Source organism: Geotrypetes seraphini, chromosome 5, assembly GCF_902459505.1.
Source record: "Geotrypetes seraphini chromosome 5, aGeoSer1.1, whole genome shotgun sequence".
Taxonomy (NCBI): domain Eukaryota; kingdom Metazoa; phylum Chordata; class Amphibia; order Gymnophiona; family Dermophiidae; genus Geotrypetes; species Geotrypetes seraphini.
In genome coordinates, this window is record NC_047088.1 from 80,349,124 (window position 1) to 80,372,132 (window position 23,009).

At 41.5% G+C, this 23,009-nt stretch overlaps 1 pseudogene; it reads right to left on the minus strand.

Annotated features, from left to right (window-relative positions):
* Positions 1-7,460: 7,460 nt before the first annotated feature.
* LOC117360308 lies at positions 7,461-21,154 on the minus strand (annotated as a pseudogene).
* Positions 21,155-23,009: the final 1,855 nt, after the last annotated feature.

Consider the following 23,009-nt stretch of genomic DNA (forward strand, 5'->3'; position numbering starts at 1 on the left):
ATCGGCCTCCCGAATCATCTACTGACCCTCCCCCCCTAAAGCAGGATCGGCAACTTCCTCTTGCTAGCCGGCTCCTGCTTTAGAGGGCGAGGGGGGAGGGTCAGTTGGGAATTGCTGCAATGTCCTGCTTCCCTCTGGCCTCCTGACCCGTACCTAATTGCATTAGACAGTACTAGATGGGGGTGTAGGCCTTAAGGGGTGGGGTGTAGGCCTTAAGAGGGAGGTGTAGGCCTTAAGGGGGGGGGACAGACCTTTGGGTGGGAGGTAAAGACCTTCGGGGGGGTGTAGGCTTTCAGGGGCAAACAGATCTTCGGGTGGAGGGGTGCAGGCCTTCAGGGGGGTGCAGGCCTTCAGGGGTGGGGTTTAGGTCTTCAGAGGGGGACAGACCTTCGGGTGGGAGGTAAAGTCCTTCGGGGGGGTGCAGGCCTTCAGGGGGGTGCAGGCCTTCAGGAGGTACAGACCTTCGGGGGGGTGCAGGCCTTCAGGGGGGTGCAAGCCTTCAGGGGGGGTGCAGGCCTTCAGGGGGTACAGACCTTCGGGGGGGGGGTGCAGGCCTCCAGGGGGGTGCAGGCCATCAGGGGGGGTGCAGGCCTTCAGGGGGGTGCAGGCCTTCAGGAGATACAGACCTTCAGGGGGGGTGCAGGCCTCCAGGGGGGTGCAGGCCTTCAGGGGGATGCAGGCCTTCAGGGGGGTGCAGGCCTTCGGGGGGGGGGGGGGTGCAGGCCTTCGGGGTGGGACAGACCTTCGGGTGGGGGGTACAATCCTTCGGGGAGGGTGCTGGCCTTCAGGGGTGGGGTTTAGGCCTTCAGAGGGGGACAGACCTTCGGGTGGGAGGTAAAGTCCTTCGGGGGGGGTGCAGGCCTTCAGGGGTGAGGTGTAGCCCTTCGGAGGGGGGACAGACCTTCGGGGGAGAGGGGTCCTGGTGTAAAAGTACACAGAGGGAGAGAGGGAAGGGGGGGTTCAAAGATATGTGCATATGCCAGACTTTGGGGGTTAGAAATAATGGGTCTAAAAACAGAGGAGTGGGAGAGAGATGGTGCATAATGGGATTTAGGGAGGGAAGGAACAGAAAGGGAGAGAACTTGGAAACAGGGGATGGTGTGGAGGGGGGATAGAGATACTGGATAGGAGGATAGTTGGGAACAGAAAGGGAGAGATGGTGGATCCTGGGGTGGTGGGGAGTTGAGAAAAGGTGAATCTGTGGATGGAGACAAAAAAAAAGGAAAGATGCCAGATCTCCGGGAGAGGGAAGGGAAACGGAAGGGGAGGACAGAGATGGCAGACGGATGGTTAGCATGGAGAAAGGAGACCCTGGCAAGCAAGACAAGAGCCTGGGACCAACAAGATTTGAATATTGACTAGAGAACAAAAGGTAGAAAAAATAATTTTATTTTCTGTTTTGTGATTACAATATGTTAGATTTGAAAAGTGTACACGAGATATCTTAAAATGGGAACTTTTCTATTTTTGTGAATGGCAAGGCTGAGTTCAGTTAAAATATATGCTTTATAAGAAAATATAATAATGTGTTTTATAAAGTTTATAAGCATTGCTGGCATACTCGGTGAGGTGTTCCTAGTGTTGGTGGTGGTGGTAGCATGTCAGTGTGTTGAGAGGAAGAGGTAGTCTGGGAAATTCTGCTGAGCAAACTCTGGGCCCATTTCCACCCCCAGTTAGTCCACTCCACTCAACTGGTTCACACACTGAGTGGGTCTTTGGGTGTTATTTCTGGGTAGTTGTTTTAGAATCTCTTCCAGTGGTTTGTCAGTATCTCCTTCTGGTCCAAGGAAGGAAACTTTGTCAACCTTAGCATTGACCTTCAGAATATGTTTGTAACAGCGCTGCTTGTGTGGCATTAGGCTATGTAGTGATCGAAAGAAAAAAACAGACCTTTGCACATTTTTGCACTATATGGTGGGTGTATGAGGAGATTCATTTCCTGCACAGTTAAGTCCGTGTGAAGTTACCTTGTGCTGTATTTGACATCTAGCAAGGTCTCTGTTTGGAAGGAAAGATCTAAGCTTAAAAATGAAAATTTATTGTTGTTGTGAAATTTATTGTTGTACTTTGTTTAAACTTAAAAAGCGGTGTCATTAACAGTGAATCGAATCGAAAAATCGATTCAACAGGGTGAATCGAATCGAATGAAATATTTTTCTCTGAATCGGGCAGCACTATTGGCTACCATGAGAATGGGCTACTGGGCATGATGGACCATTGGTGTGACCCAGTTAGGCTATTCTTATGTTATGTTCTCATCTGTAGGGGCCTTTGTTTTCACTTCTTATTTTAATGTATTTTTTTCCTGTGAACTTATCAGTGTTTTTTTATAATGGGAACAAAAATGGAAGAGAATTCTAAGTTGCTTTTAAGTTTGTTGTTTTAACCTTCTTACTCAATCTCCAGATATGCTCCACTATCCCTACTAACCACTTCCAATTTTCCTGCCTACTATTTAAAGCAATAAACGGAGACAGCCCAGCCTATTGGAACAATCGACTAATTAAATCCACCTCAACTAGACATAGGAGAACTCACGTACCATTCACACACCCTCCAACCAAAAACTGTTCAACAACCTCCTAGCCATTCGAGCTGCAACTCTCGACCTCCAACTCTACAACCTATTGACTTCGACCGCAGACTACAAAACTTTCAAAAAATAAATAAAAACCCTTCTATTCAAAAAACACATAAAACCGAACTAACACAATCAGAACTGTCCCAAGCATCACCTGCAACTACTCCATATGTACTTCTAATGTCATGACAATTTAGACATAATTTATGTTATGTTATGTTTGGAATAATGGTTACATATATGAGGTTCAATAAAAGAAAATTTTCACTGCCTGTTTCTATTCTGACCATTTATTCCATTTCATGGTTATTACAAAAAAAAAAAAAAAAAATTTTTACAATGGGGGGGTGTCAAAAAATTATGGGCCCCGGGTGCCACATACCCTAGGTACGCCACTGAGGTGATGGTAGGCCTAAGACTTCGCTTGGGCCAGGGGTTTTAGGTATCTGGCCAATCGGAGTCTTAGGCCACTCCCAGTGCGTCCTGGGCCTAAGACTCTGGTTGTCCCACGTGCCTAAGGCCCCTCCTATGGGAGAGGCCTTAGGCATCTGAGCCAATCATGGCCTTAGGTCTCTTCCCGGTGCATCCCAGAATACACCAGGAAGGCCTGCCATTTTGCAGTGGCAGGCCTGCCAACAGAAGGGAGTGGACATCCCTCATGCTGCCCATTAGATAAAGGTACTGGGGGGGGGAAGCAGGGGGATCTTGGGGGTGTCAGGGAGTTGTCGGGGGTAGAGTTGGAAAGTGTCAGAAGAATCTTGGGGTGTCAGGCAGTGTCAGGAGTGAATTTGGGAAGTGTTTGGTGGGATTCAGGAGATTATGGGGCCAGCAGCAGAAGGGAGTGGGCATCTCTCCTGCCTTGGGGGTGGCGGCAGGAAGGAGAGGGCAGCCCTCCTGCCTTGGACTGTGTCAGGAGGGTTCGCCATTGCAGCAGAAGGAATTGGGCACTCCTCCTGCTGCGGACAGTTGGGGGGGGCTTCGGGGGTTCTGGCATGAGGGAGTGGGCATTCCTCCTGCCTGCCAACTTTGCAGGAGGTTGGGAGACGGGTTCTCTGCTGCGCTGCTATACTGATCACAGCAGGGAGATTCCCTTTCCGTGATTAACTCAGTGGCAATGTGATTCTCTAACGGCACCTGTGACATGGACACCGGTCAGAGAATCAGGGTGGTCATATGGGGAAAGGCATCTGTTCATCAGGACAGATGCAATTCTATGTAGGACACCCATGTGTGATTCTCACATGCCGCTTAGGCAGCTACTGAGACTGGGCATCCTATATTAGAATCAGGCCCAAAATGTACAGAAAAGGAAAGGGAGAGGGGCAGAAATAGGACTTACAATATCATCCTACAAATGAAAAGCAAAAGCTAGTGATCCGAGTTTTAGCAGTTCAGAGGGCTGTAGAGCTGTACATAGGAGCCTTTGCTCCCAGAGATTTACCAGTCCCAGTGCAAACCAGGTCATCCTGTCTTTAATACTCTGTCTTTTGTTAATGAGCATGCACAGGAAGGGCATAAAGTGAGCCCTCTAGTTACAGCCTGCTATCCTCCTAACCACAGTGTTCTGAATTTCAGAAGAAAAGCTAGATCAGCAGATGCATTTTTGTTTGGCATTCAACATGTAGAGACCTTTCCTTGAAAGAAAGAGGCTATAAGCCAACAAGTGGCTTATATGGAAGGTTATTCTTAGAATAGAATTTATCTGATGCTGTAACACACACACTGTACAAATTTACTTTGGAAGGAAAAACACTTCATTTCTCCTCATCTATTAAGCACACATAAACAGGTAGGAGGTTCGCCTGCTCTGTGCCTAGAGCAAAATTTGAAAATAAAAGCCTTTATAAGTGCTCAGTCTTCCTTATAACTTCCTATATTTGACCATAGTTTTGGCTTAAGGCCTTATGCCTTACCACATACCCAAAAGAAACGCTGGCGATTGATTATTTATTAACTAGCGTTTAAGCCCGTTAGAATAACGGGTGCTAGAATAGATGGGCAGACTTAAGAGTAAAAAAAATTTACTGAAAACTTACCGCGAGAGCTTTATTATCCATTGTATGTTTGATTGAAGTTTTTCTATTTTTCTTATTGTTGGATGTGGTGGCTTAAAAGATTGGTGGCTTTCACATTTTTCCAGCAGATCTGTGTGCCACTGGGGCATATAGTTGCAATTTAAAAATCCAAAGTGTCTGAGAAATATCTTCTTTTTGCGAGATCCTTCTCTAATGGAACACTATAAATGGCAGTATTTTATTGCCCACATTAAACTCCACACTCAACCCAATACTTGTTGAATGGATCAATACTTTTTAAATGGACATTCAGAATCCACCTTTTCTAATAGAACTGGTGGTGTTAAGTGGTCCTCTTCATCATTCCATCATTCTAATAGGCTTGTTAACCTTTTTTTTAAAAACTTTTTGTTATTAATTATAAATTAGAATAACTTATCTTTTATCTTTTACAATTCCTTATCGGTTCCCCTTCCCGACGTGTATTTTATTGCCAACTGCTCCCCCCTCCCCAACTAACTATGCATACAAATATGAAAACCAAAGCCTCAGTTACCTCAAACCTCTGCCAACTGAACATAACACACATACCTTACAGACAACATAAGAAACTCTGATTAATGCAAGGGTGTAAAGGAATGCTTGGTGCTAAGATTTTTGTGTGTGTGGTGGTTTTATTATATTGTGCATGTGCAGGCATGGACTTTAAAAGTGTGCATGTGCAGGAAAGGGTTTTATTATTATTGTTATTAAGATTATTTAAATAAATTTTTGTTGTTGTGTTTTGTAATGTTGTATATCTATAAAATGTCCTTATAGACAATATTCCTTGTGAAGATTCTTTTTGAGTTTGGTAATAGTTTTCTTTGGTTAGGGCCGTCTACAACTGTCATCAGAATGTTTGAAAAAGTTCTAACTCTAGAAAAAGCTACATATAAATGGCCATGGCTGAATACTGGTTCTGGCAAGTAAATGCCCACTTTTTCTAAAGTTTGCCCCTGAGCTTCATTGATTGTCATAGCGAAGGCTAATGTGACTGGAAATTGTTGCCTTCATAATGTAAAGGGCAAGTCAGTGGATGTTGGAGCCAAATCAATACGTGGAATAAAAACTAATTCTCCTTCTGCTGAACCGGTTATTACTTGAGCAATGATGAGGTTGTTCTTTAAGTCATTAATAATGAGGCACAATCCTCTTTTAGTATTTAGATTTCTAAGCAGCATAATGATGGCTCCTTTTTTAAGGTTGAGTTTATGTTTTGGCATACCTGTTGGAGTTAGTTCATTGAGGAACTCTATTGGATAGTTTTGTATGTCTTCCTGAGTGGAGTCATCAATTGAGGTGGAGCTCAGATATGTTACAGTTTGGCCTTCCAAAATGTTGAGTACCTGTTCATTTATGGTGTTTACATCAGAGTTTTTTGGGCAAAGTATAGTTTTTTTAAAAATTTTGGAATATCTGCAATAGTAATATTTTCTTCAGAAAAGTCTTTTACGATATTTTCTGTGGTTAAAATTTGGAAAGGGATTTCAATGATGTCATCAGGCAAGCCGTCAATGTGTGGCGTATCACCATTACCAACTTTGATGAGCCAAATGCTGAAATCAGTGTCTATTGATCGAATATTGTTTTTAAGGGTGAGGACTTTGAATATGGGCCACAGGTTGTAATTCTTTATACAATTTTTGCCTCTACAATTTTTGTCCGGTCAGCATAAGGTACCACAGGAAGTGTTTGACGGAAATCGCCACCAAGTAAGAGAACTTTTCCTCCAAAGTGTTTGTTGTTATCCATTATTTCTTGTAGTAGTTTGTCAACCACTGTAAGAGCTATAGAGGGAGCCATAGTACATTCGTCCCAAATGATTAGTTTAGCGAATCGTAAATTGTTAGCATCAGTAGAATTTAGACGCATATTTGATATTGAGTTCTCAAGTATAGGCACGGGTAATTTGAATTGGGAGTAGTATGTTCTCCCACCCTTAAGAAGATTTGCTGCTATACCTGTGGAGGCTACAGGGAGTGCAATGTTACCTTGTGCACGAAATGTACAGAGAAGTGTTGTGTAAAGGTAGGTTTTACCACTACCTCCTGGGCCATCCAAGAAGAAACAACGGTGGGAGAGTTTGTTATTTTGGGTTGCTGACAATATTTCTTGTAAAGCTGTTTTTTGATCAACGTTTAAGGTTGTCATCATTTGTTCAGCTATTTGTTTTTCTAAGTTTTGGTCGTAGGTATTTGTTAGTAGGTTAGTATTTGTTATTGTGTATGGTAATGCAAAATCTTCACACTTTTTTCCATGGAGTAGTAAAACGTTGGATATGTCTTTGAGTGCTATGTTACGACATAGAGTGCAATCATTATTGTGAGTGATATGTGTTTTAACTAAATCTTCAATAAGATATTCTTCTTATTTTAGAAAAAGGTCATTCATATTTTGTAGGGAGGCAAATATGCAGATGTACGCAAATAAGTCCCTTAGTTGTTTAGGCATGCTGTATTGCACTGCATCGTGCAGAGTGTTGTCCCATACTTTATCATCATTAATGAGGCCTCTTTGTTTTGCAGCTTCTTGGAAAGTGGGGTAGATATTTCCATTTACAGTTCTTAGATGTTGAAAGGATTGTGCACCAGAAACATTTAGCAATAGGAGGCGCAGAGAGTAGCATTCTGGATCAGATAGTAAGTTCACAGAATACACGCGTCCAATAACTTTTTCAGCACCCCGTTGACGTAATTTCCAACTACAATGGTCAGAGTCAAACACATAGTGTAAAGGAATGTCTGGATATAATATACTCCTTGCTTCTTCATGGTCTTGATTTAGTTTGAACCAAGCTGTCAAATGAGTATTGCGTTGAGAAGCTATGTGTGCTGCAGTGGAAATGTTATTTGGGTTGAAAAATACAATTTGTTCGTCAGATGTACTGCTAATCTGTGTATGGTATGTGTCTGATAATGCATTTCAAATTCATTCAAACGCCATGCTGCTTCTGGAGCGCTCACATATCTTGAATTCAGAAAAGTTTTAATTTCATCATGATTTAAAGTACCCTGTTCTTGAATGACAACATTTGCACAATCATGACCTTTGTATACATATTTAAAAAGGTATTTCACACTTTTCACAGAAGCACAGACTTCAACATTAATGTGGCAATTGTACTTGAGGGCTAGATATGGATTATATGGTACAACCCAAGTATTATCAATTGTCTTGCCGTTAAAATTTGAAATTTGGCCTGTGTTTTGTCTTCTGTATTTAGGATAACCATTAATATTTGCAATAGTTTGTTGTTGAAATGGCTTTGAGTAATCCTTAGTGCATTTGCCATTTGTCATACATGGAGAATTTAGATTGTGTACTCCACATGGTTCATGAATCATATGTTTTCTTACAATTTCATATAAGCGAGAAGTGGTGGTTATATTTGGAATTTCTGCAGATACAATTTTATCTATTAGTTCTTCTGTTTTTGGTTTATTATCATCTTTAAGAATGAGTAGTATGTGAGCATGAGTAGTATGTGAGCATGTGGTAAACCCCTCTTTTGAAATTCAATTACGTTTACAATGGCTTTTGTTAGTCCAAAAATATGATTTTTACAGATATCATTGATTAGAGCTTTTAGTTTTATGTGAAATACTCTTGCAACTAAATCTGGGCGTGCATCAGCATTTTGACCATGTTGTAGGTTATTAACAATCTCTTCCCATTTGAGGTTGCATGTCATTGTAATGAAAAGATCAGGTTTTGCCATATTTTCTGACAATTGCCATTGCATCTTGATAATTTTGTAGCATGTTTCTGGGGCTACCTGTAAATGAAGAAGGCAAAATATAAGTTTTTCCAGGAATTAGGCCTGCATCATTGGCTTCATTAATTAAATAGTCCATTAATCCTGAGTATTTTTCTACTCTTAATTTTGGCTGATTTTGTCGTGTGTAATTTAGTCTGTTGGCTTCAGTTTTAACATATGCATCTACAATATACTGTTGTGTAAGCCGGCCAGCGTGTAAGAAGGGATTAAATACATCTCTAATGGAAAGACGGTACCCATAATATTGCATCTGTGTTACTCTAACTCTAGAATTTCATGACTGATTTGTTAAGCCTACTAAGGCTTGTGGTCTCTGTTGCAAAGGTATGTCAATTCCCCAGCTTTGATCCCCATATGGGAAGAGCAATGGGTAAACCATAGGTTCTAGATTAGGATCAAGGACACTAATTTTTTGTGTTATCCTTTGTGTTGGATTGTCTGCACTTGGTTTGCAGTGTATAAGAAGTTCCAGTGGTGGTTCTCCGTCATTATTTTGAAAAATAAATGCAACTTCATTATGTGTTGGTGCGTTATATCGCCTTTGGTCATTTTTACGATCTTGCACTATTGTCATAGTTACCTCCTTAGAGCTTTTGTCGGCCACTGTGCTTTCATCTGTTGTGCGGTTGTCTACTATGTTGCATAGTTTGGCGTCATCGGTGAATAATGTAATTTTACCTCGAAGCCCCTCAGCCAAGTCTCTTATGAAGATGTTAAATAGAATCGGGCCCAAGACCGAGCCCTGCGACACCTCCGTCGTATCGGTTTACCACTACCCTCTGAAATCTACCTCTAAGCCAGTTCCTAACCCATGCGGTTAATGTTTCACCCAATCCCATCGAACCCATCTTGCTCAATAACCTGTGGTGTGGGACGCTATCAAACGCTTTGCTGAAGTCCAAGTACACGAAGTCCAGGGACTCCCCTATATCCAGCTTTCTTGTTACCCAGTCAAAGAAGCTGATCAGATTTGATTGGCAGGACCTTCCCTTCGTAAAATCATGTTGATGGGGATCTTGTAGATTCTCCTCATTCGGGATCGTATCCAATTGGCATTTGATTAGTGTTTCCATAAGTTTACTCACTATCGATGTGAGACTCACCAGTCTATAATTCTCAGCCTCCGTCCTGCATCCCTTTTTGTGGAGTGGAATGATGTTAGCCATTTTCCAATCCAACGGGACTCTTCCTGTACTTAGGGAAAGATTGAAGAGCACGGATAACGGTTCCGCCAGGACGTCACTCAACTCCCTTAGCACCCTGGATTGTAGTTTGTCCGGTCCCATAGCTTTGTTCACCTTGAGTCTTGATAGCTCCTCATAGACACTGCTGGGCATAAACTCGAAATTTCGAAACGGGTCTTCCGAGTTTTCCCTCGTCGGCAGCTGAGGGCCGGATCCCGGTGCCTCGCAAGTGGAAAATGCTAGGCTCTGAATGAGGAGTCATCACCAAAGAAAATAACCTTGAAGTCATTGTGGATTTTCAACCCAGTGGGCCTCAGTTGCTAATAACTAAGGAATATTTTTACTAAGGTGCAATAACAGATTTCGCATGCGCTAAATGCCACACAGCCCATTCAATACCTATGGCACTTAGACCTAGATTCTATAAACGATGCCTGAAGTTAGGTGCCTAGATTGACACACTTAGCTGATCTAGGTGCTTAATTTGCTTAATGGGCTCAATCGGTGCTGTTAATTGAAAGCGCCACTAAAAAAACTATTAACAAAAATTACCCCCTTTTTTTTTTTTTAAAAGCCACGTTAGGCTTTATTATCACTGGCTGTGGCAGTATTAGCTCCAACACCCCATTCCGCCCCAGCCTCACCTCCAACCTGCCTTGTTCTACCTCCAGCCCCACGCTGTTCCATATCCAGCCTTTCCCCCAAAAGCCACATCTCTTTTTTTTTTTTTCCAACTTCCAGGCCACATCTGGAAAGCCTCCAGCATGCGCGAATGAATATGATAACATCTGCAGATGCTAGTTGAAGGCTTTCCAGATGCGGCTGGAGTTCGGGGCTTTCCAAAACCTGGACAAACTCTGGTTTTGGAAAGTCTGTCCGGGAACCCGGACAGTCCTCTAAAAAGAGGGCATTTCTGGACATCTGGTAACCCTAAGTAGTAATTGTAGTGCTGCTAAAACCTATGGATCACCTCACCCCGAACATAGTCAAGGAGTTCATTCAATATTGGGGGTACTCAAGTACCCACAGAGCTGTATCCTATGGATAGAGGCATAACGGCAACATTTTGGCTCCAGGGGCAGTTGTCTATGTTCTCCAGGCCTGGTTCACTCACTCTCCCCTCCTTTGGTCTAGACTTGGGGGGGATATTTCTAGGACCCAACATGAGATTCCTAGAGTAGTACAGAGTGTTTCTTATAAATAGTTTTAGCATCTATGCCTTTTGGGCTTTTCAAATATGCTACATTTGTGTGAACAGGGAAACTGGAAGTATCTTAAGTATTTATTTATATCACCACAATTCACTCCTTCCTCTCTGAACACACTACCTGGACCCTTATCCACGTTCTCGTAACCTCACGCTTAGATTACTGCAATCTACTTCTAACTGGTATCCCACAGTGTTGCCTCTCCCCCTTACAATCTGTACAAAACTCTGCTACACGACTCGTCTTCTACCAACCTCACTACGCTCATATCACCCCTCTCCTTAAGTCACTTCACTGGCTCCCTATCCGCCATTGTATACTGTTCAAGACCCTATTGCTGACCTACAAGTGTGTTCATTCTGCTGCCCCTCAATATCCCTGCTCGCTTCTCTCTCCTTATACACCTCCCAGACAACTCTGTTCCTCAGATCAGCTACTCTTAGTTGTACCCTGCTCCTCCACTGCCAATTCCAGACTTCGTTCCTTTCATCTAGCTGCCCTCTATGCTTGGAATAAATTACCAGAGTTTGTCATTCAAACCCCTTCCCTTGTTTAAAAGCAGACTGAAAATTCACCTTTTTGATATAGCCTTCAATCTTTAACCCTACTCCTCGGCTCTCCAACCTAGCCAGATGATTAACTGTATCCATGACATCATGTTTGTCTGTCTTGGCTATTTAGATTGTAAGCTCTTTTGAGCAGGCACTGTTTTCTTTTTCTTTGTGACCATGCAGTGCTGTGTGTGTCTGGTAGTGCTATAGAAAAATTCAATTTTCTATACTGTTCTCCCAGGGGAGTTCAGAATGGTTTACATTAATTTATTCAAGTACTCAAGAATTTTCCTTGTCTACCCGAGCAGGCTTACAATCTATTGTACCTGAGGCAATGGAGGGATTGGGTAGCTTGCCCATGGTCACAAGGAGCAGTGGGGGTTTGAACCCGCAACTGCAAGGTGCAGAGGCTGTAGCTTTAACCACTGTGCCACACTCTCTCCCCTATGCATATGTGTATCTATACATATGTGATGAGTAAAGTTCTGTTATGCGATGGTGAATCAAAACTACGAGTATTAGAGCTGCAGAAAATATTCCCGTAATTGTTCAAAAATGCACCATCAGTTCTGCAATTGAAATCCTTCAGTGACATCTGGTGGCCATTCTCAGAGTTTGTCATGTGTAATTTTTTTTAAGCATCAAGAAAAATCTGGTCATTATATCTATGGAGCCACAGAAACAGAGGGCAAGAATGGACTCTACAAATGGTCATCTATGCTACCTTCATGGATGATCTATCATCTCTTAAACTATTTTACCTGCTTTGTTAAACCTCCATGAATGATGACTCCTTTCAGCATAGCCAGTTTATGCTGGAGATAGATAATTATTCTTAACATTAAACCTTAACCTCCCTTGCTGCAGTTGAAGTTAATTATTTCTTATCCTTTCCTAGATGGATACAGCACTTTTCAAATACATAAAGGAGAGTTACACTATCGCCCATGACTCAATTTTCTTTTTAAAGGCAAAGTAAATCTAGCTCATTTAGCCTCCCTTTTACATAGCTGCGCAGCCGAATGCTGTGCGGCCATTGCTCCAACGCCCATTCAGCTCCTATCACCATTGGAACATTTACCACACCAGCCCATGCTGCTGGCTTTTGTAACTTTTGTAAAAGAGGAAGTTAATCTAGTCTCATAAAATATTGAGATTCCTAATTGTTTTAAAAATTATGCGCATACATCTGATTGCCAGATTAATTCCACTGAGGGAATCTGCTGACATAAATCATACGATTTAAAGATAAAAGGAAAACTGTGAGAATGAAAGGTAGTCTGTAACTCCTCTTGGAGACTTCAGGAAGTTGTTAAGTGGGTGGTATGGACCCAGAATATTTAACAGCAACTGCTAAAGGTACTTTGATTTAAAAATGTTGGCAAAAACCAAACATTCTCCCATTTCATCCATAGGCATCAATCACTACAAGGTGGCACCCCAGAAAAAGGACTAGCCACTCCAATTCTTGTGCTTTGTTGGCTTGGAACCACAGCAACAGATTTAAAACTTGGCTTCAGGCTAACTGAAATGAATAGAAATATGATGGTAGATAAAGGCCAAATGGCCCATCCGGTCTGCTCATCCACAGTAACCATTATCTCTTCCTCTCTCTAAGAGATCCCACTTGCCTATCTCACGCCTTCTTGAATTCAGACACGGTCTCTGTCTCCACCACCTCCTCCAGGAGACTGTTCCATGCATCCACCACCCTTTCTGTAAAAAAATATTTCCTTAAATTACTCCTGAGTCTATCACTTCTCAATTTCATCCTATGCCCTCTCATTCCAGAGCTTCCTTTCAAATGAAAGAGACTTGACTCATGCATTTAAGGTCTCACCAGAGTCTTATACAGGGGCATCAATACTTCCTTTTTTCCTACTGGCCATACCTCTTCCTATGCATCCTAGGATCCTTCTAGCTTTCGCCGTCACCTTTTCAACCTGTTTGACCACCTTGAGATCATCACATACAATAACACCCAAGTCCCGCTCTTTTGTCATGCACATAAGTTCTTCACCCCCTAAACTGTACCGTTTCTTCGAGTTTTTGCAACCCAAATGCATGACCTTGCATGTCTTACCATTAAATTTTAGCTGCCAAATTTCAGACCATTCTTCAAGCTTGGCCAGGTCTTTCTTCATGTTATTCACACCACACTGGGTGTCTACTCTTGCAGATTTTGGTATCATCCACAAAGAGGCAAATCTTACCTGACAGCCATAAGAATTTATGAATAGCCTTACTGGGTCAGACCAATGGTCCATCAAGCCCAGTAGCCTGTTCTCACAGTGGCCAAACCAGGTCCCTAGTACCTGGCTAAAACCCAAGGAGTAGCAACATTCCATGCTACTGATCCAGGCCAAGCAGTGGCTTCCCCCGTGTCTTTTTCAATAACAGACTATGGACTTTTTCTCCAGGAAATTGTCCAAATATTTCTTAATACCAGCTATGCTATCTGCTGTTACCACAACCTCTGGCAATGTGTTCCAGAGCTTAACTATTCTCTGAGTGAAAAAAAAAATGCCCTCCTATTGGTTTTAAAAGTATTTCCCTGTAACTTCATCGAGTATCCCCTAGTCTTTGTAATTTTTGAAGGAGTAAAAAATCGATCCACTTGTACTTGTTCTACTCTACTCAGGATTTTGTAGACTTCGATCATATCTCCCCATCAGACCTCTCTTTTCTAAGCTGAAGAGTGCTAACCTTTTTAGTCTTTCCTCATATGAGAAGAGTTCCATCCCCTTTATCAGCTTCACTGATGGGATGTACCAAAGCTTAAGTGCAACCTGGCACTCCCCAGACCCCATGGTCCCCCTTTGTTCATGAGGTGGCTTATCATTGCTTTTCTCTTTTTTTTAAAAAAAAACAAACACTATTTCCCTGAAAAGGAAGGAATCAAAGAAAACTGTAGGGGGCCCCTATGGAGGGAGGGAGAATAGGAGGTCCCCTTAGAAATCAAGCTTGAACACAATCCAGCGAGCACCTTAAGTGCTGGCTGGGGGCTGTAGAGCTGTATCTCTGTGCTTGACTGACACTAGCTCATAGATCAGGGGAGAAACAAGGCTGTTATGCTCAACCACAGTAATAGGCCAGAAAGCCTGTACACTAGGGAGCTAGGCCTAGGACTAGCACCAACTAAACAACCTTACCATCTGCTGGAGGTAGAAAAATACAGTAGTGGAAAATTCCAGCACAGAAACAAGCCTATATGTGATGATGCCATTGGAAAACTCAGTTCTCTACCTCCATCTGCTGGTAGAAAAGGTGTACAATCCATGCATGTAAATCCATGTTCTCAAACTCGCGGCCCCCCAGGGACTCTTTTGTGGCCCACGGTCTGTCCTCTCACTCCACTTCAGAAGTTTTCCGATTGTGAAGTGGAGACGACAATCGCATACAGCCCACAAATATTTGATTGCTGTAATTGACTTGCGTCTCTCTGGTGCGAATGTCAGCGAGCGGCTGCCTGGTGGCACTGTGCCTCTCCCAGTCTCAGCCTCCCTCCGTCCCCTTTGACTTGCGTCTCATCTGCAATGAATGTCGGCGAGTGGCCACCAGGTTGCGCTATGCATCTCGTGGTCTCAGTCTCCCTCCGCCCTCTCTCAGCCCAGATCCAGAGCACATGGCTCACTCTGCTCTGCAGCTTGCCCACAAGCACCGGAACCGAGCAACAAGGCATCCCAAGCTGTGGCGGCAGTTGCAATGTAGGGCTGTAGGCCTTTGTCAAGTACGTCAAAAATGGGGTGTTTCTTCACATAGGCTTTGGTTATTGCAATTGTCTTGTCACACAGAAATTTTTTTTTGGCCCTCCTATGATTTCTTCGGTGATGGTGTTTCTTCACATAGGCTTTGGTTTATTCAAAGCCTATGTGAAGAAACACCACCACAGGAGAAATCATAGGAGGGTCAAAAAAAATTTGTGAGACAGACAATTGCAATAAACTTTATTGCAATTGCCTGTCACACAGAAATTTTTTTGACTCCCCACCCAATGATTTCTCCTGTGGTTCCACTTGTCATTTGTTTCTCTGCCATGTCAGCTTCCCAACAGTTCTATTCCGGTCATCCAATATCTTCCTTTCATTCAATTTATTGCATTTCACTTTTTGATTATTTGCCACACATACTTATTTCACCATTTCTCATCATCTTCCCACATGACTTACACATTTGTTTCCATCAAGACACTCCAGTATCCTACATTCACTACCCACTTATCATGGCTCCCACACGCTGCACATACTTACATATTTTCATTTGTCTAGACAAGCACAAGAAGTTTATAATAATCATTCTTTTATTCCATGAACATAACACATCCATTGCCATATGTTCACATATTCACTATCCATATTCTTTTGACTGATTTATATGCACCTTCTTCTTAAGTCATTTCATTCACTTTCACGTTTTTCCCAGACAGGAAGCTGTCATTCATTTCACTTTCCCCGTTCATCTATCCGAATACAATTAGTCCTATCCTTTGGGTTCTGTTTTGTGTGTTCATTCTTGCCTTACATTCTCCTACCTCTGAACTCTCTCCCATTATACCTAGGAAAGAAAGGTCCAAATTCAGCTATGGAGAATTTTGCATATTAATCTGCTTGATTTTCATTAACAATAACCTCAGTGTACTGTATGAGCTTTTTTTTCTAAGCATATTTTCTGTGTACTACAGTCTCAGTATGTTAGAAAACTCAAATGCGGCCGAACCTAGGGTAGATTTCACAACAGACTTTTAGAAAGGAGAATTGAGAAGGAACTGTAACCTCAATCAATCGCTTTCCTGCATCTGTACACGATTGTGGAGTGGAGAGGACAATCGCGTGGCTTTGTGGATTGTCCCTTTTTCCATCAAACAATCCAATATTGTGCTCTAGGGAGCCCTACCTTGAAAATTCTGCCATCTATCATTCGCCAATTGAGTTACGAGTTAATAATACGGCTGCCAAGCCATTGTTTTGTATCAAAGCCACTAGCAGCGCGCTAAAGTTGCAATTCCATTTTCTGATTGGATGGTTTGTTTTGAATGCTGGGAGGCACCATATTTTGTGTTCTGTGCGACCATTCCAGTGTTAAACTATTGATAGTTATACGTGTGTTCGTGTTCTTACAGACATGTCTTTTTCTAATCCGAGCTGCAACAAACAATCAATTGAAAATGAACATAGAATTTTCAACAAGAAGTGGGAGCTACAGTACTTTTGTTGTGAGAGTGGTAATCGTGTGTTATGTCTTATTTGTAAACAGTCCTTAGCCGCTCCAAAGGAGTACAATTTAAGGCGCCATTTTCAGACTGTGCATGGGGAGCTACGGCAGGATAAACTTAAGAAACTGAAAGCTGATTTAAGTGCTCAACAAAATATATTTCAGAGTTAATAAACAGGTAATGTGAAAGTAAGCTACATCTTATCAGAAATGATTGCAAAAAATTCCAAGCCTTTCACCGACGGTTTATTTATAAAAGACTGCTTACTCAAGACAGTAGAGTGCATTTGCCCTGGAAAGTTGAATGTGTTTAAAGAAATCAGTCTTTCGCCAAACACAGTTGCTAGTAGAATCGATGAACTAGCTTCAGATAGAAAAGAGCAACTGGTTCAGAAAGCGGCAAGATTCCTTTATTTTTCACTTGCAATTGACGAGAGCACAGACTTAACTGATGTTGCACAGCTATCCGGTTTTATTTGCAGTGTAGCTGAGAACCTCCCACAGAGGAACTCCTCCAGGAAAACCTTTTGTATGCCGACAGGCTAGAACAGCTGGGACTGTTCTCCCTGGAAAAGAGGAGACATGATACAAACTTTCAAGATCCTGAAAGGCATAGATAAGGTAGACAGGGACAGATTCTTCAGACTGTGGGGAACAACAAGTACAAGGGGGCACTCGGAGAAACTGAAAGGGGATAGGTTTAGAACCAATGCCAGGAAGTTCTTCTTCACCTAGAGAGTGGTGGACACATGGAACGCACTCCCGGAGGTTGTGGTAGGGCAGAAGACACTACAGGGATTCAAAGAAGGTTTGGATAAATTCCTGAAGGATAAGGGGATTGAGGGATACGGATAGAAGTAATGATAGGTTTTTTTTAGGATGAGGCAGGGAACACTTGACAGGTCATGGACCTGATGGGCCGCCACGGGTGCGGACCGCTGGGCGCGATGGACCTCTGGTCTGATCCTGGTGGAGGCAACTTCTTATGTTCTTATGTTAATACCAATGCATGATACTACGAAAGCTGATGACATTTTTGAACAAAATTAAAGCAATGTTTGAGGGGGGAAATTATCTTGGTTGAAGCTAGCATCATTGGTTACTGATGGTGCACCTGCCATGGCAAGTGCTAAACACGGTGTTGTAGGAAAGCTAAAAAGAAAAACTTATTGATGAAGGGTCAGTTATTCCAATTGTACATTTCCACTGCATCATACATCAAGGTGCACTTTGTGGCCATGTTTTAAAAGTTGCCAACATTTTGAAAACTGTAGTAAAAATTATTAACTATATTCGCTCAAAAAGCTTGCACCACAAACAGTTCAACACTTTTCTACAAGAAATTGGCTGTGAGCATGGTGAAATTCTGTATCACTCTTAAATAAGATGGCTTAGCTGTGGAAGAGTATTCCAACGATTCTGGGATTTGAGAGATGAAATAAAGATGTTCCTTGAAAGTAAAAATCAAGATGTCTCAGGGCTCCTTTTACAAAGCTGCGATAGCTGGCGTTAGTTCTAGCCGCGTAGCACGGGTTTAACACACGCTAAAATGCTGCTTGCGCTAAAAACACTATCGCAGCCTAGTAAACAGAGCCCTCACTCTTTGATACAAAATTGTTACGTGATCTGGCATTCAGCACAGACATAACTGGCCACTTGAAAGATTTGAATGTCAAACTGCAAGGCCAAAATAAGTTGGTCACTGATATGATTGGCAATATTAATGCACTTGTGCACAAACTACAGCTTTGGGAAGTTCAGCTTAAAGCGTGAAATCTTGCTCACTTCCCAACTTTGAAGTCTGCAATTACGGCAGAAGAGGAAATTAATTTTGCTGAGTTTTCTACAAAAATTAGCATGTTAAAGGAAGACTTCGACAGGCAATTTGAATATGGAAAACATCTTTAACATATTCATGTCACCATTTTCTTGTAGTGTTGATGACGTACCTGAAGATCTTCAACTAGAATTAATAGATTTTCAGTGTGATGCTCTGCTACAAGAAAAATCAACAGTTGCAGTCTTACAGAATTCTATCGGTGTGTTTCAAAGGACAAATATAAAACCATTCGCAACCTAGCTGCACAGGTTCTGTCTATGTTCGGAAGCACATATTCATGCGAACAATTATTTTCAAAAATGAACCAAGTGAAATCTCTTCAAAGGAACAAGTTAAGTGACGCCCATTTTTTTTTCAGTTTTGAAAGTTGCATTTTCCAAGGACATTAAACCTAATATTGATAACTTGCTGTCAGAGAAGCGTGCCCAAGCTTCTAGTCAGAAAAGGTAACATGTTGTGTACTGCACTCAGTATTTAAAATACCAATGCTTTACTGACCACATTTGTAATTTTTGAATTAACCAAAGATTCTAACTGTTATAATCTTTTGTTAAGGAAAAGGAAAGATGTTATAGGAAAGATTTATAAACTTTAAAGAGTTTTACCTCATGCAACGTTGTCATTTCTTTAATAAGACATTAACTATTTTTTTCTGCGGCCCTCCAAGTACCTACAAATCCAAAATGTGGCCCTGCAAAGGGTTTGAGTTGGGGACCACTGATGTAACTGAACTCTAAAGGAAGCATGTTCTAATCAGCAACAAAATACAAAATAAGAATAGGGGCACAATTCCAAATTCTATCAAGAATGACTTTAAAGCAAAGAAAAAGGAACTAGATGTCCGATGGCCAAGCGGTTAAAGGTTGTGTGCATCCACAGGGAAAATTCTTCTTTTGGGGTTGGATCGAACTGGAAATGCTATAAAAGTGACATTCAGCTCTCTGAAGGGAGGGGGCATAAAAGGTGTCATCATTCTTGGTTACATTGTGGTAGCTACCCAGGAGCAGCATCGTAGCCTGAACAGGCCATCTGCTCCATTGCTTATACCACCTCCCTCCCCCTTCCACTAGGAGAGGTATCAAGAGTAAGCAATTTGGAGCTGCATGTTTCCAGCACAACACAAGAAGGTGCTTTACAGAGTTTTCTTGTGCTTCGTGTTCTGTGTTTCTGCCATGTCACAGATGTTCCCTGCTCTCCTTACACATCTATCGGGGTCCTTACTGCAGCACAGATCTGGCAGATACTTTGACAGCCATATTGACACATTAGCTGAAATTTGATAGGAAAGTCTCTTACTAGGTCTGTGCAAAGGGTTTTTCATTTATATAGACCAATGATTCCCAAACCTGTCCTGGAGGACCCCCAGGCCAGTCGGGTTTTCAAGATAGCCCTAATGAATATGCATGGAGCAGATCTGCATTCCTGGCATCTCCATTATATGCAAATCTCTGTCATGCATATTCATTAGGGCTATCTTGAAAACCCGAGTGGCCTGGGGGTCCTCGAGGACAGATTTGGGAACCACTGATATAGACAGAAAGGGTGAGCACTAGGCACTGATGAAATATGTTTAAAAATCCCAAGGCGTATACAATGCTCCTCTACATGAAGCTTTAAAATTTTGCAGAAGGCTCCCTGGTTGGAGACTTTCATGTGAGAGATACATAGTAAGGATGGGCAGCAGTAAAGCTGCATGTGGTTAATGTCATGGTAGCCTGATTCGTCTGGGTGGCTGTGGAAAAACGGAAAGTAATCCTTGAAAGACTTTTTGACAAACAAGACATATATACTTATCAGATGAAAGAACATCATTCTGACAGTTATGCTGTTCAGAATTTACACTTTCAGGACTAATATAGCAAAGTTACTCACCTATAACAGGTGTTCTCCGAGGACATTTTAATTTTTAATTTTGTATATATTTTTTCCACATATACATTCATGGCATATTTTGTTTGCCACATGTTTTTAATGTTGATCTGACTCGTTTTACTTTTACATGATATTTTTTCTATATATATATTCATGGCACATTTTGTTTGCCACATTTTCTAAGGTTATCTGACTCATATCACTTTTACATTATGCTTTTTCTGTGTCTCCTCCCTCCCCCTTTTTTAGTTCAAAGATGATGTCATTACGTTTTGCTAAGTTTTTTATTTATGCACGTTTTTTAGGTTCTAGGATGATGTCATTGCGTTTTGCGTGGCCTCTCCATTTATGCACTGTATTTTGCGTCCCAAGTTACATGTGATGTCATCACGTTTCGCGTGGTTTTCTATTTATGCATGGTACTTTGCGACTCACTTGCTTTTTAGATTTTCATTTGCTGCAAGGTTGCGACACTACGACGTTTTGGTAAGTTTTTTCCATACCTTTATTTCTTATGATTTTATGCACCCTCCCCGTTCTTTCTGTCACTATTTTTACTTTTGAATTTTATTTATCGCAAATTTTGAGCACATTGTTGCTCTGGCAAGCTCGTTGTCTAGTATTTATTTCTTCCGACTTCAATTGTGTTCCTTCCGATATTTATACTTTAAATTGTGTTCCTTCTGGTATTTATGTTCAGTATTCATTTTTTCTGGCATTTTATCCACATTTTTTATATACCTTCCTTTTATTCTTTTTTGAATTCTTGTTTGACCTCTTTTTGTGTTTTTAAGGTCTTCTTTTTCTTCTGGTTTGCCTTGTGTGGCATTTTCATTAGTTTTTTTTGTGTCTTTGTTTTTTGTTTTTGACATATTCTCTGTTTTGTATTTTACCTCAAGCTTTATTTGGACATATACGGCATTTCAAGTGGTTTACATCATAGTTCATATACCCAAAGATCTTCAAGGTACTGTAGTTGTCTTTATACATTTAGTCTTCTCAGTTGTTTCACAATTACATTTATTTTTCATCGTTTGATTGATAGTATATTATTGATTGTTTTAATTTTTACATAAGTCTTATATAGATTTTTTGTGGTCTCTTTTGTACAGTGGTTATTATTTATTATGGAATATTTATTATGGAATATTTTATGATCTATATATGTTATATTAGTAATATTTTTATCAAATTATATACATTTTTTGTCCATTCTTTATATGTATGATAATTTTTATATGTATGATATCAATTATATTATTTTTTTAAATGGAGAATATTAATTATATTGATTAAATAACATGTATGTCTGTATCCATTTATTTTTATATTCATTTATATATATTTATAGATTTTTATTGATGTAATTTGCTGTTTTTTATATATCGCTATTCATTGTGCTTGTTTTTAATAATTATTTTGTTTTTAATAATTATCATATTTTTATGTGTATTTATATGTTTCACTGATGTTTATATATATGACTTATAGACTCCTGACGCAGGCCTTAGGGCCGAAACATGTACATGTCGGGTCGAGTGCTTTGGATGAATAAAGATCAATCAGATGAGTTGAAAGACACTTTTATTTGTGCACCTTTCTGATTGGACAATTCCACTCATTTTTTTGCTCCGAGGACAGTAAGCCATGTATTCTCACATATGAACGATATCATTCAACAGAGCCTATGCAGATGCTGCCTAGCACATATTGCTTTAAGAAAGTTCTAGCAACATCCCTCTGAGTATGTGCTTTTCTGCCTGATGTGCAAGCCAGGTCCCTCAGTCTAATGACATAGCTAAAGAAGACAATTCCTAAGGGTGGTGGGAGAATATGTGAGAATACTTAACTTGCTGTTCTCAGAGTACAGCTGCTACAGTTGAGTAACTTCACTTTCTCTGAGGAGAGGTTGGCCCAAAAATTCTGACATGTAGGAATCCCTAGCTACTCACTGAAATCAATGCTAGGACAATAGAGACTTGAAATGTCAAGGTCTTGAAGTCAAATTAATCCGAAACTATATATAGACTGGTTGTGAAGGTGCAGCCTGGAACAGAACAGCTACATTAACCACTCTTACCACATCCTCTGGAAATGCATTCCAGAGCTTAACTATTCTCCGAGTGAAAAAATATATCCTCCAACTGGTTTTAAAAGTATCTCCCTGTAACTTCATCAAGTGTCCCCTAGTCTTTGCAATTTTTGAAGGAGTACCTGTTCTACACCACTAAGGATTTTTTGGCCTCCGCCATACTTTGGGCAGAAGGGCCTTAAGCAACCTGGTCCAGTCAGAGCCTTAGGCCCCTCCCCAGCACATCTTAGGATGCACCGGGGAGGGGAAGGCCCACAATTTTGAAGAGGTGGGCCTGTTGGCGGGAGGTAGGAGGATCCCTCCATCTGGCCTTCGTAAACAAGGTAAGAGGGGGCAGGCAGAGTTATGGGGAAGTCATTTGGGGTACAACAGCAGCGGTGGGGGGTATGTGTCAGTTGGGGGTAATGCTTGGAGATGGGAGGGAGTGGGCATCTCTCCCGCTGCCGGGGGGTATCAGGAGAGGGGTTGCTTGGCAGCAGGAGTGGGCATCTCCCCCACAGCTGGGTGGGGTGTTAAGGAGGGGGTTGCTTGGTGGCGGGAAGAGAACGGGCATATCTCCTGCTGCCGGGTGAGGTGTCGGGAGGTTTGCTTGATAGCAGAAGCATATTCATTGGGGAAATCCTGAAAACCCAACT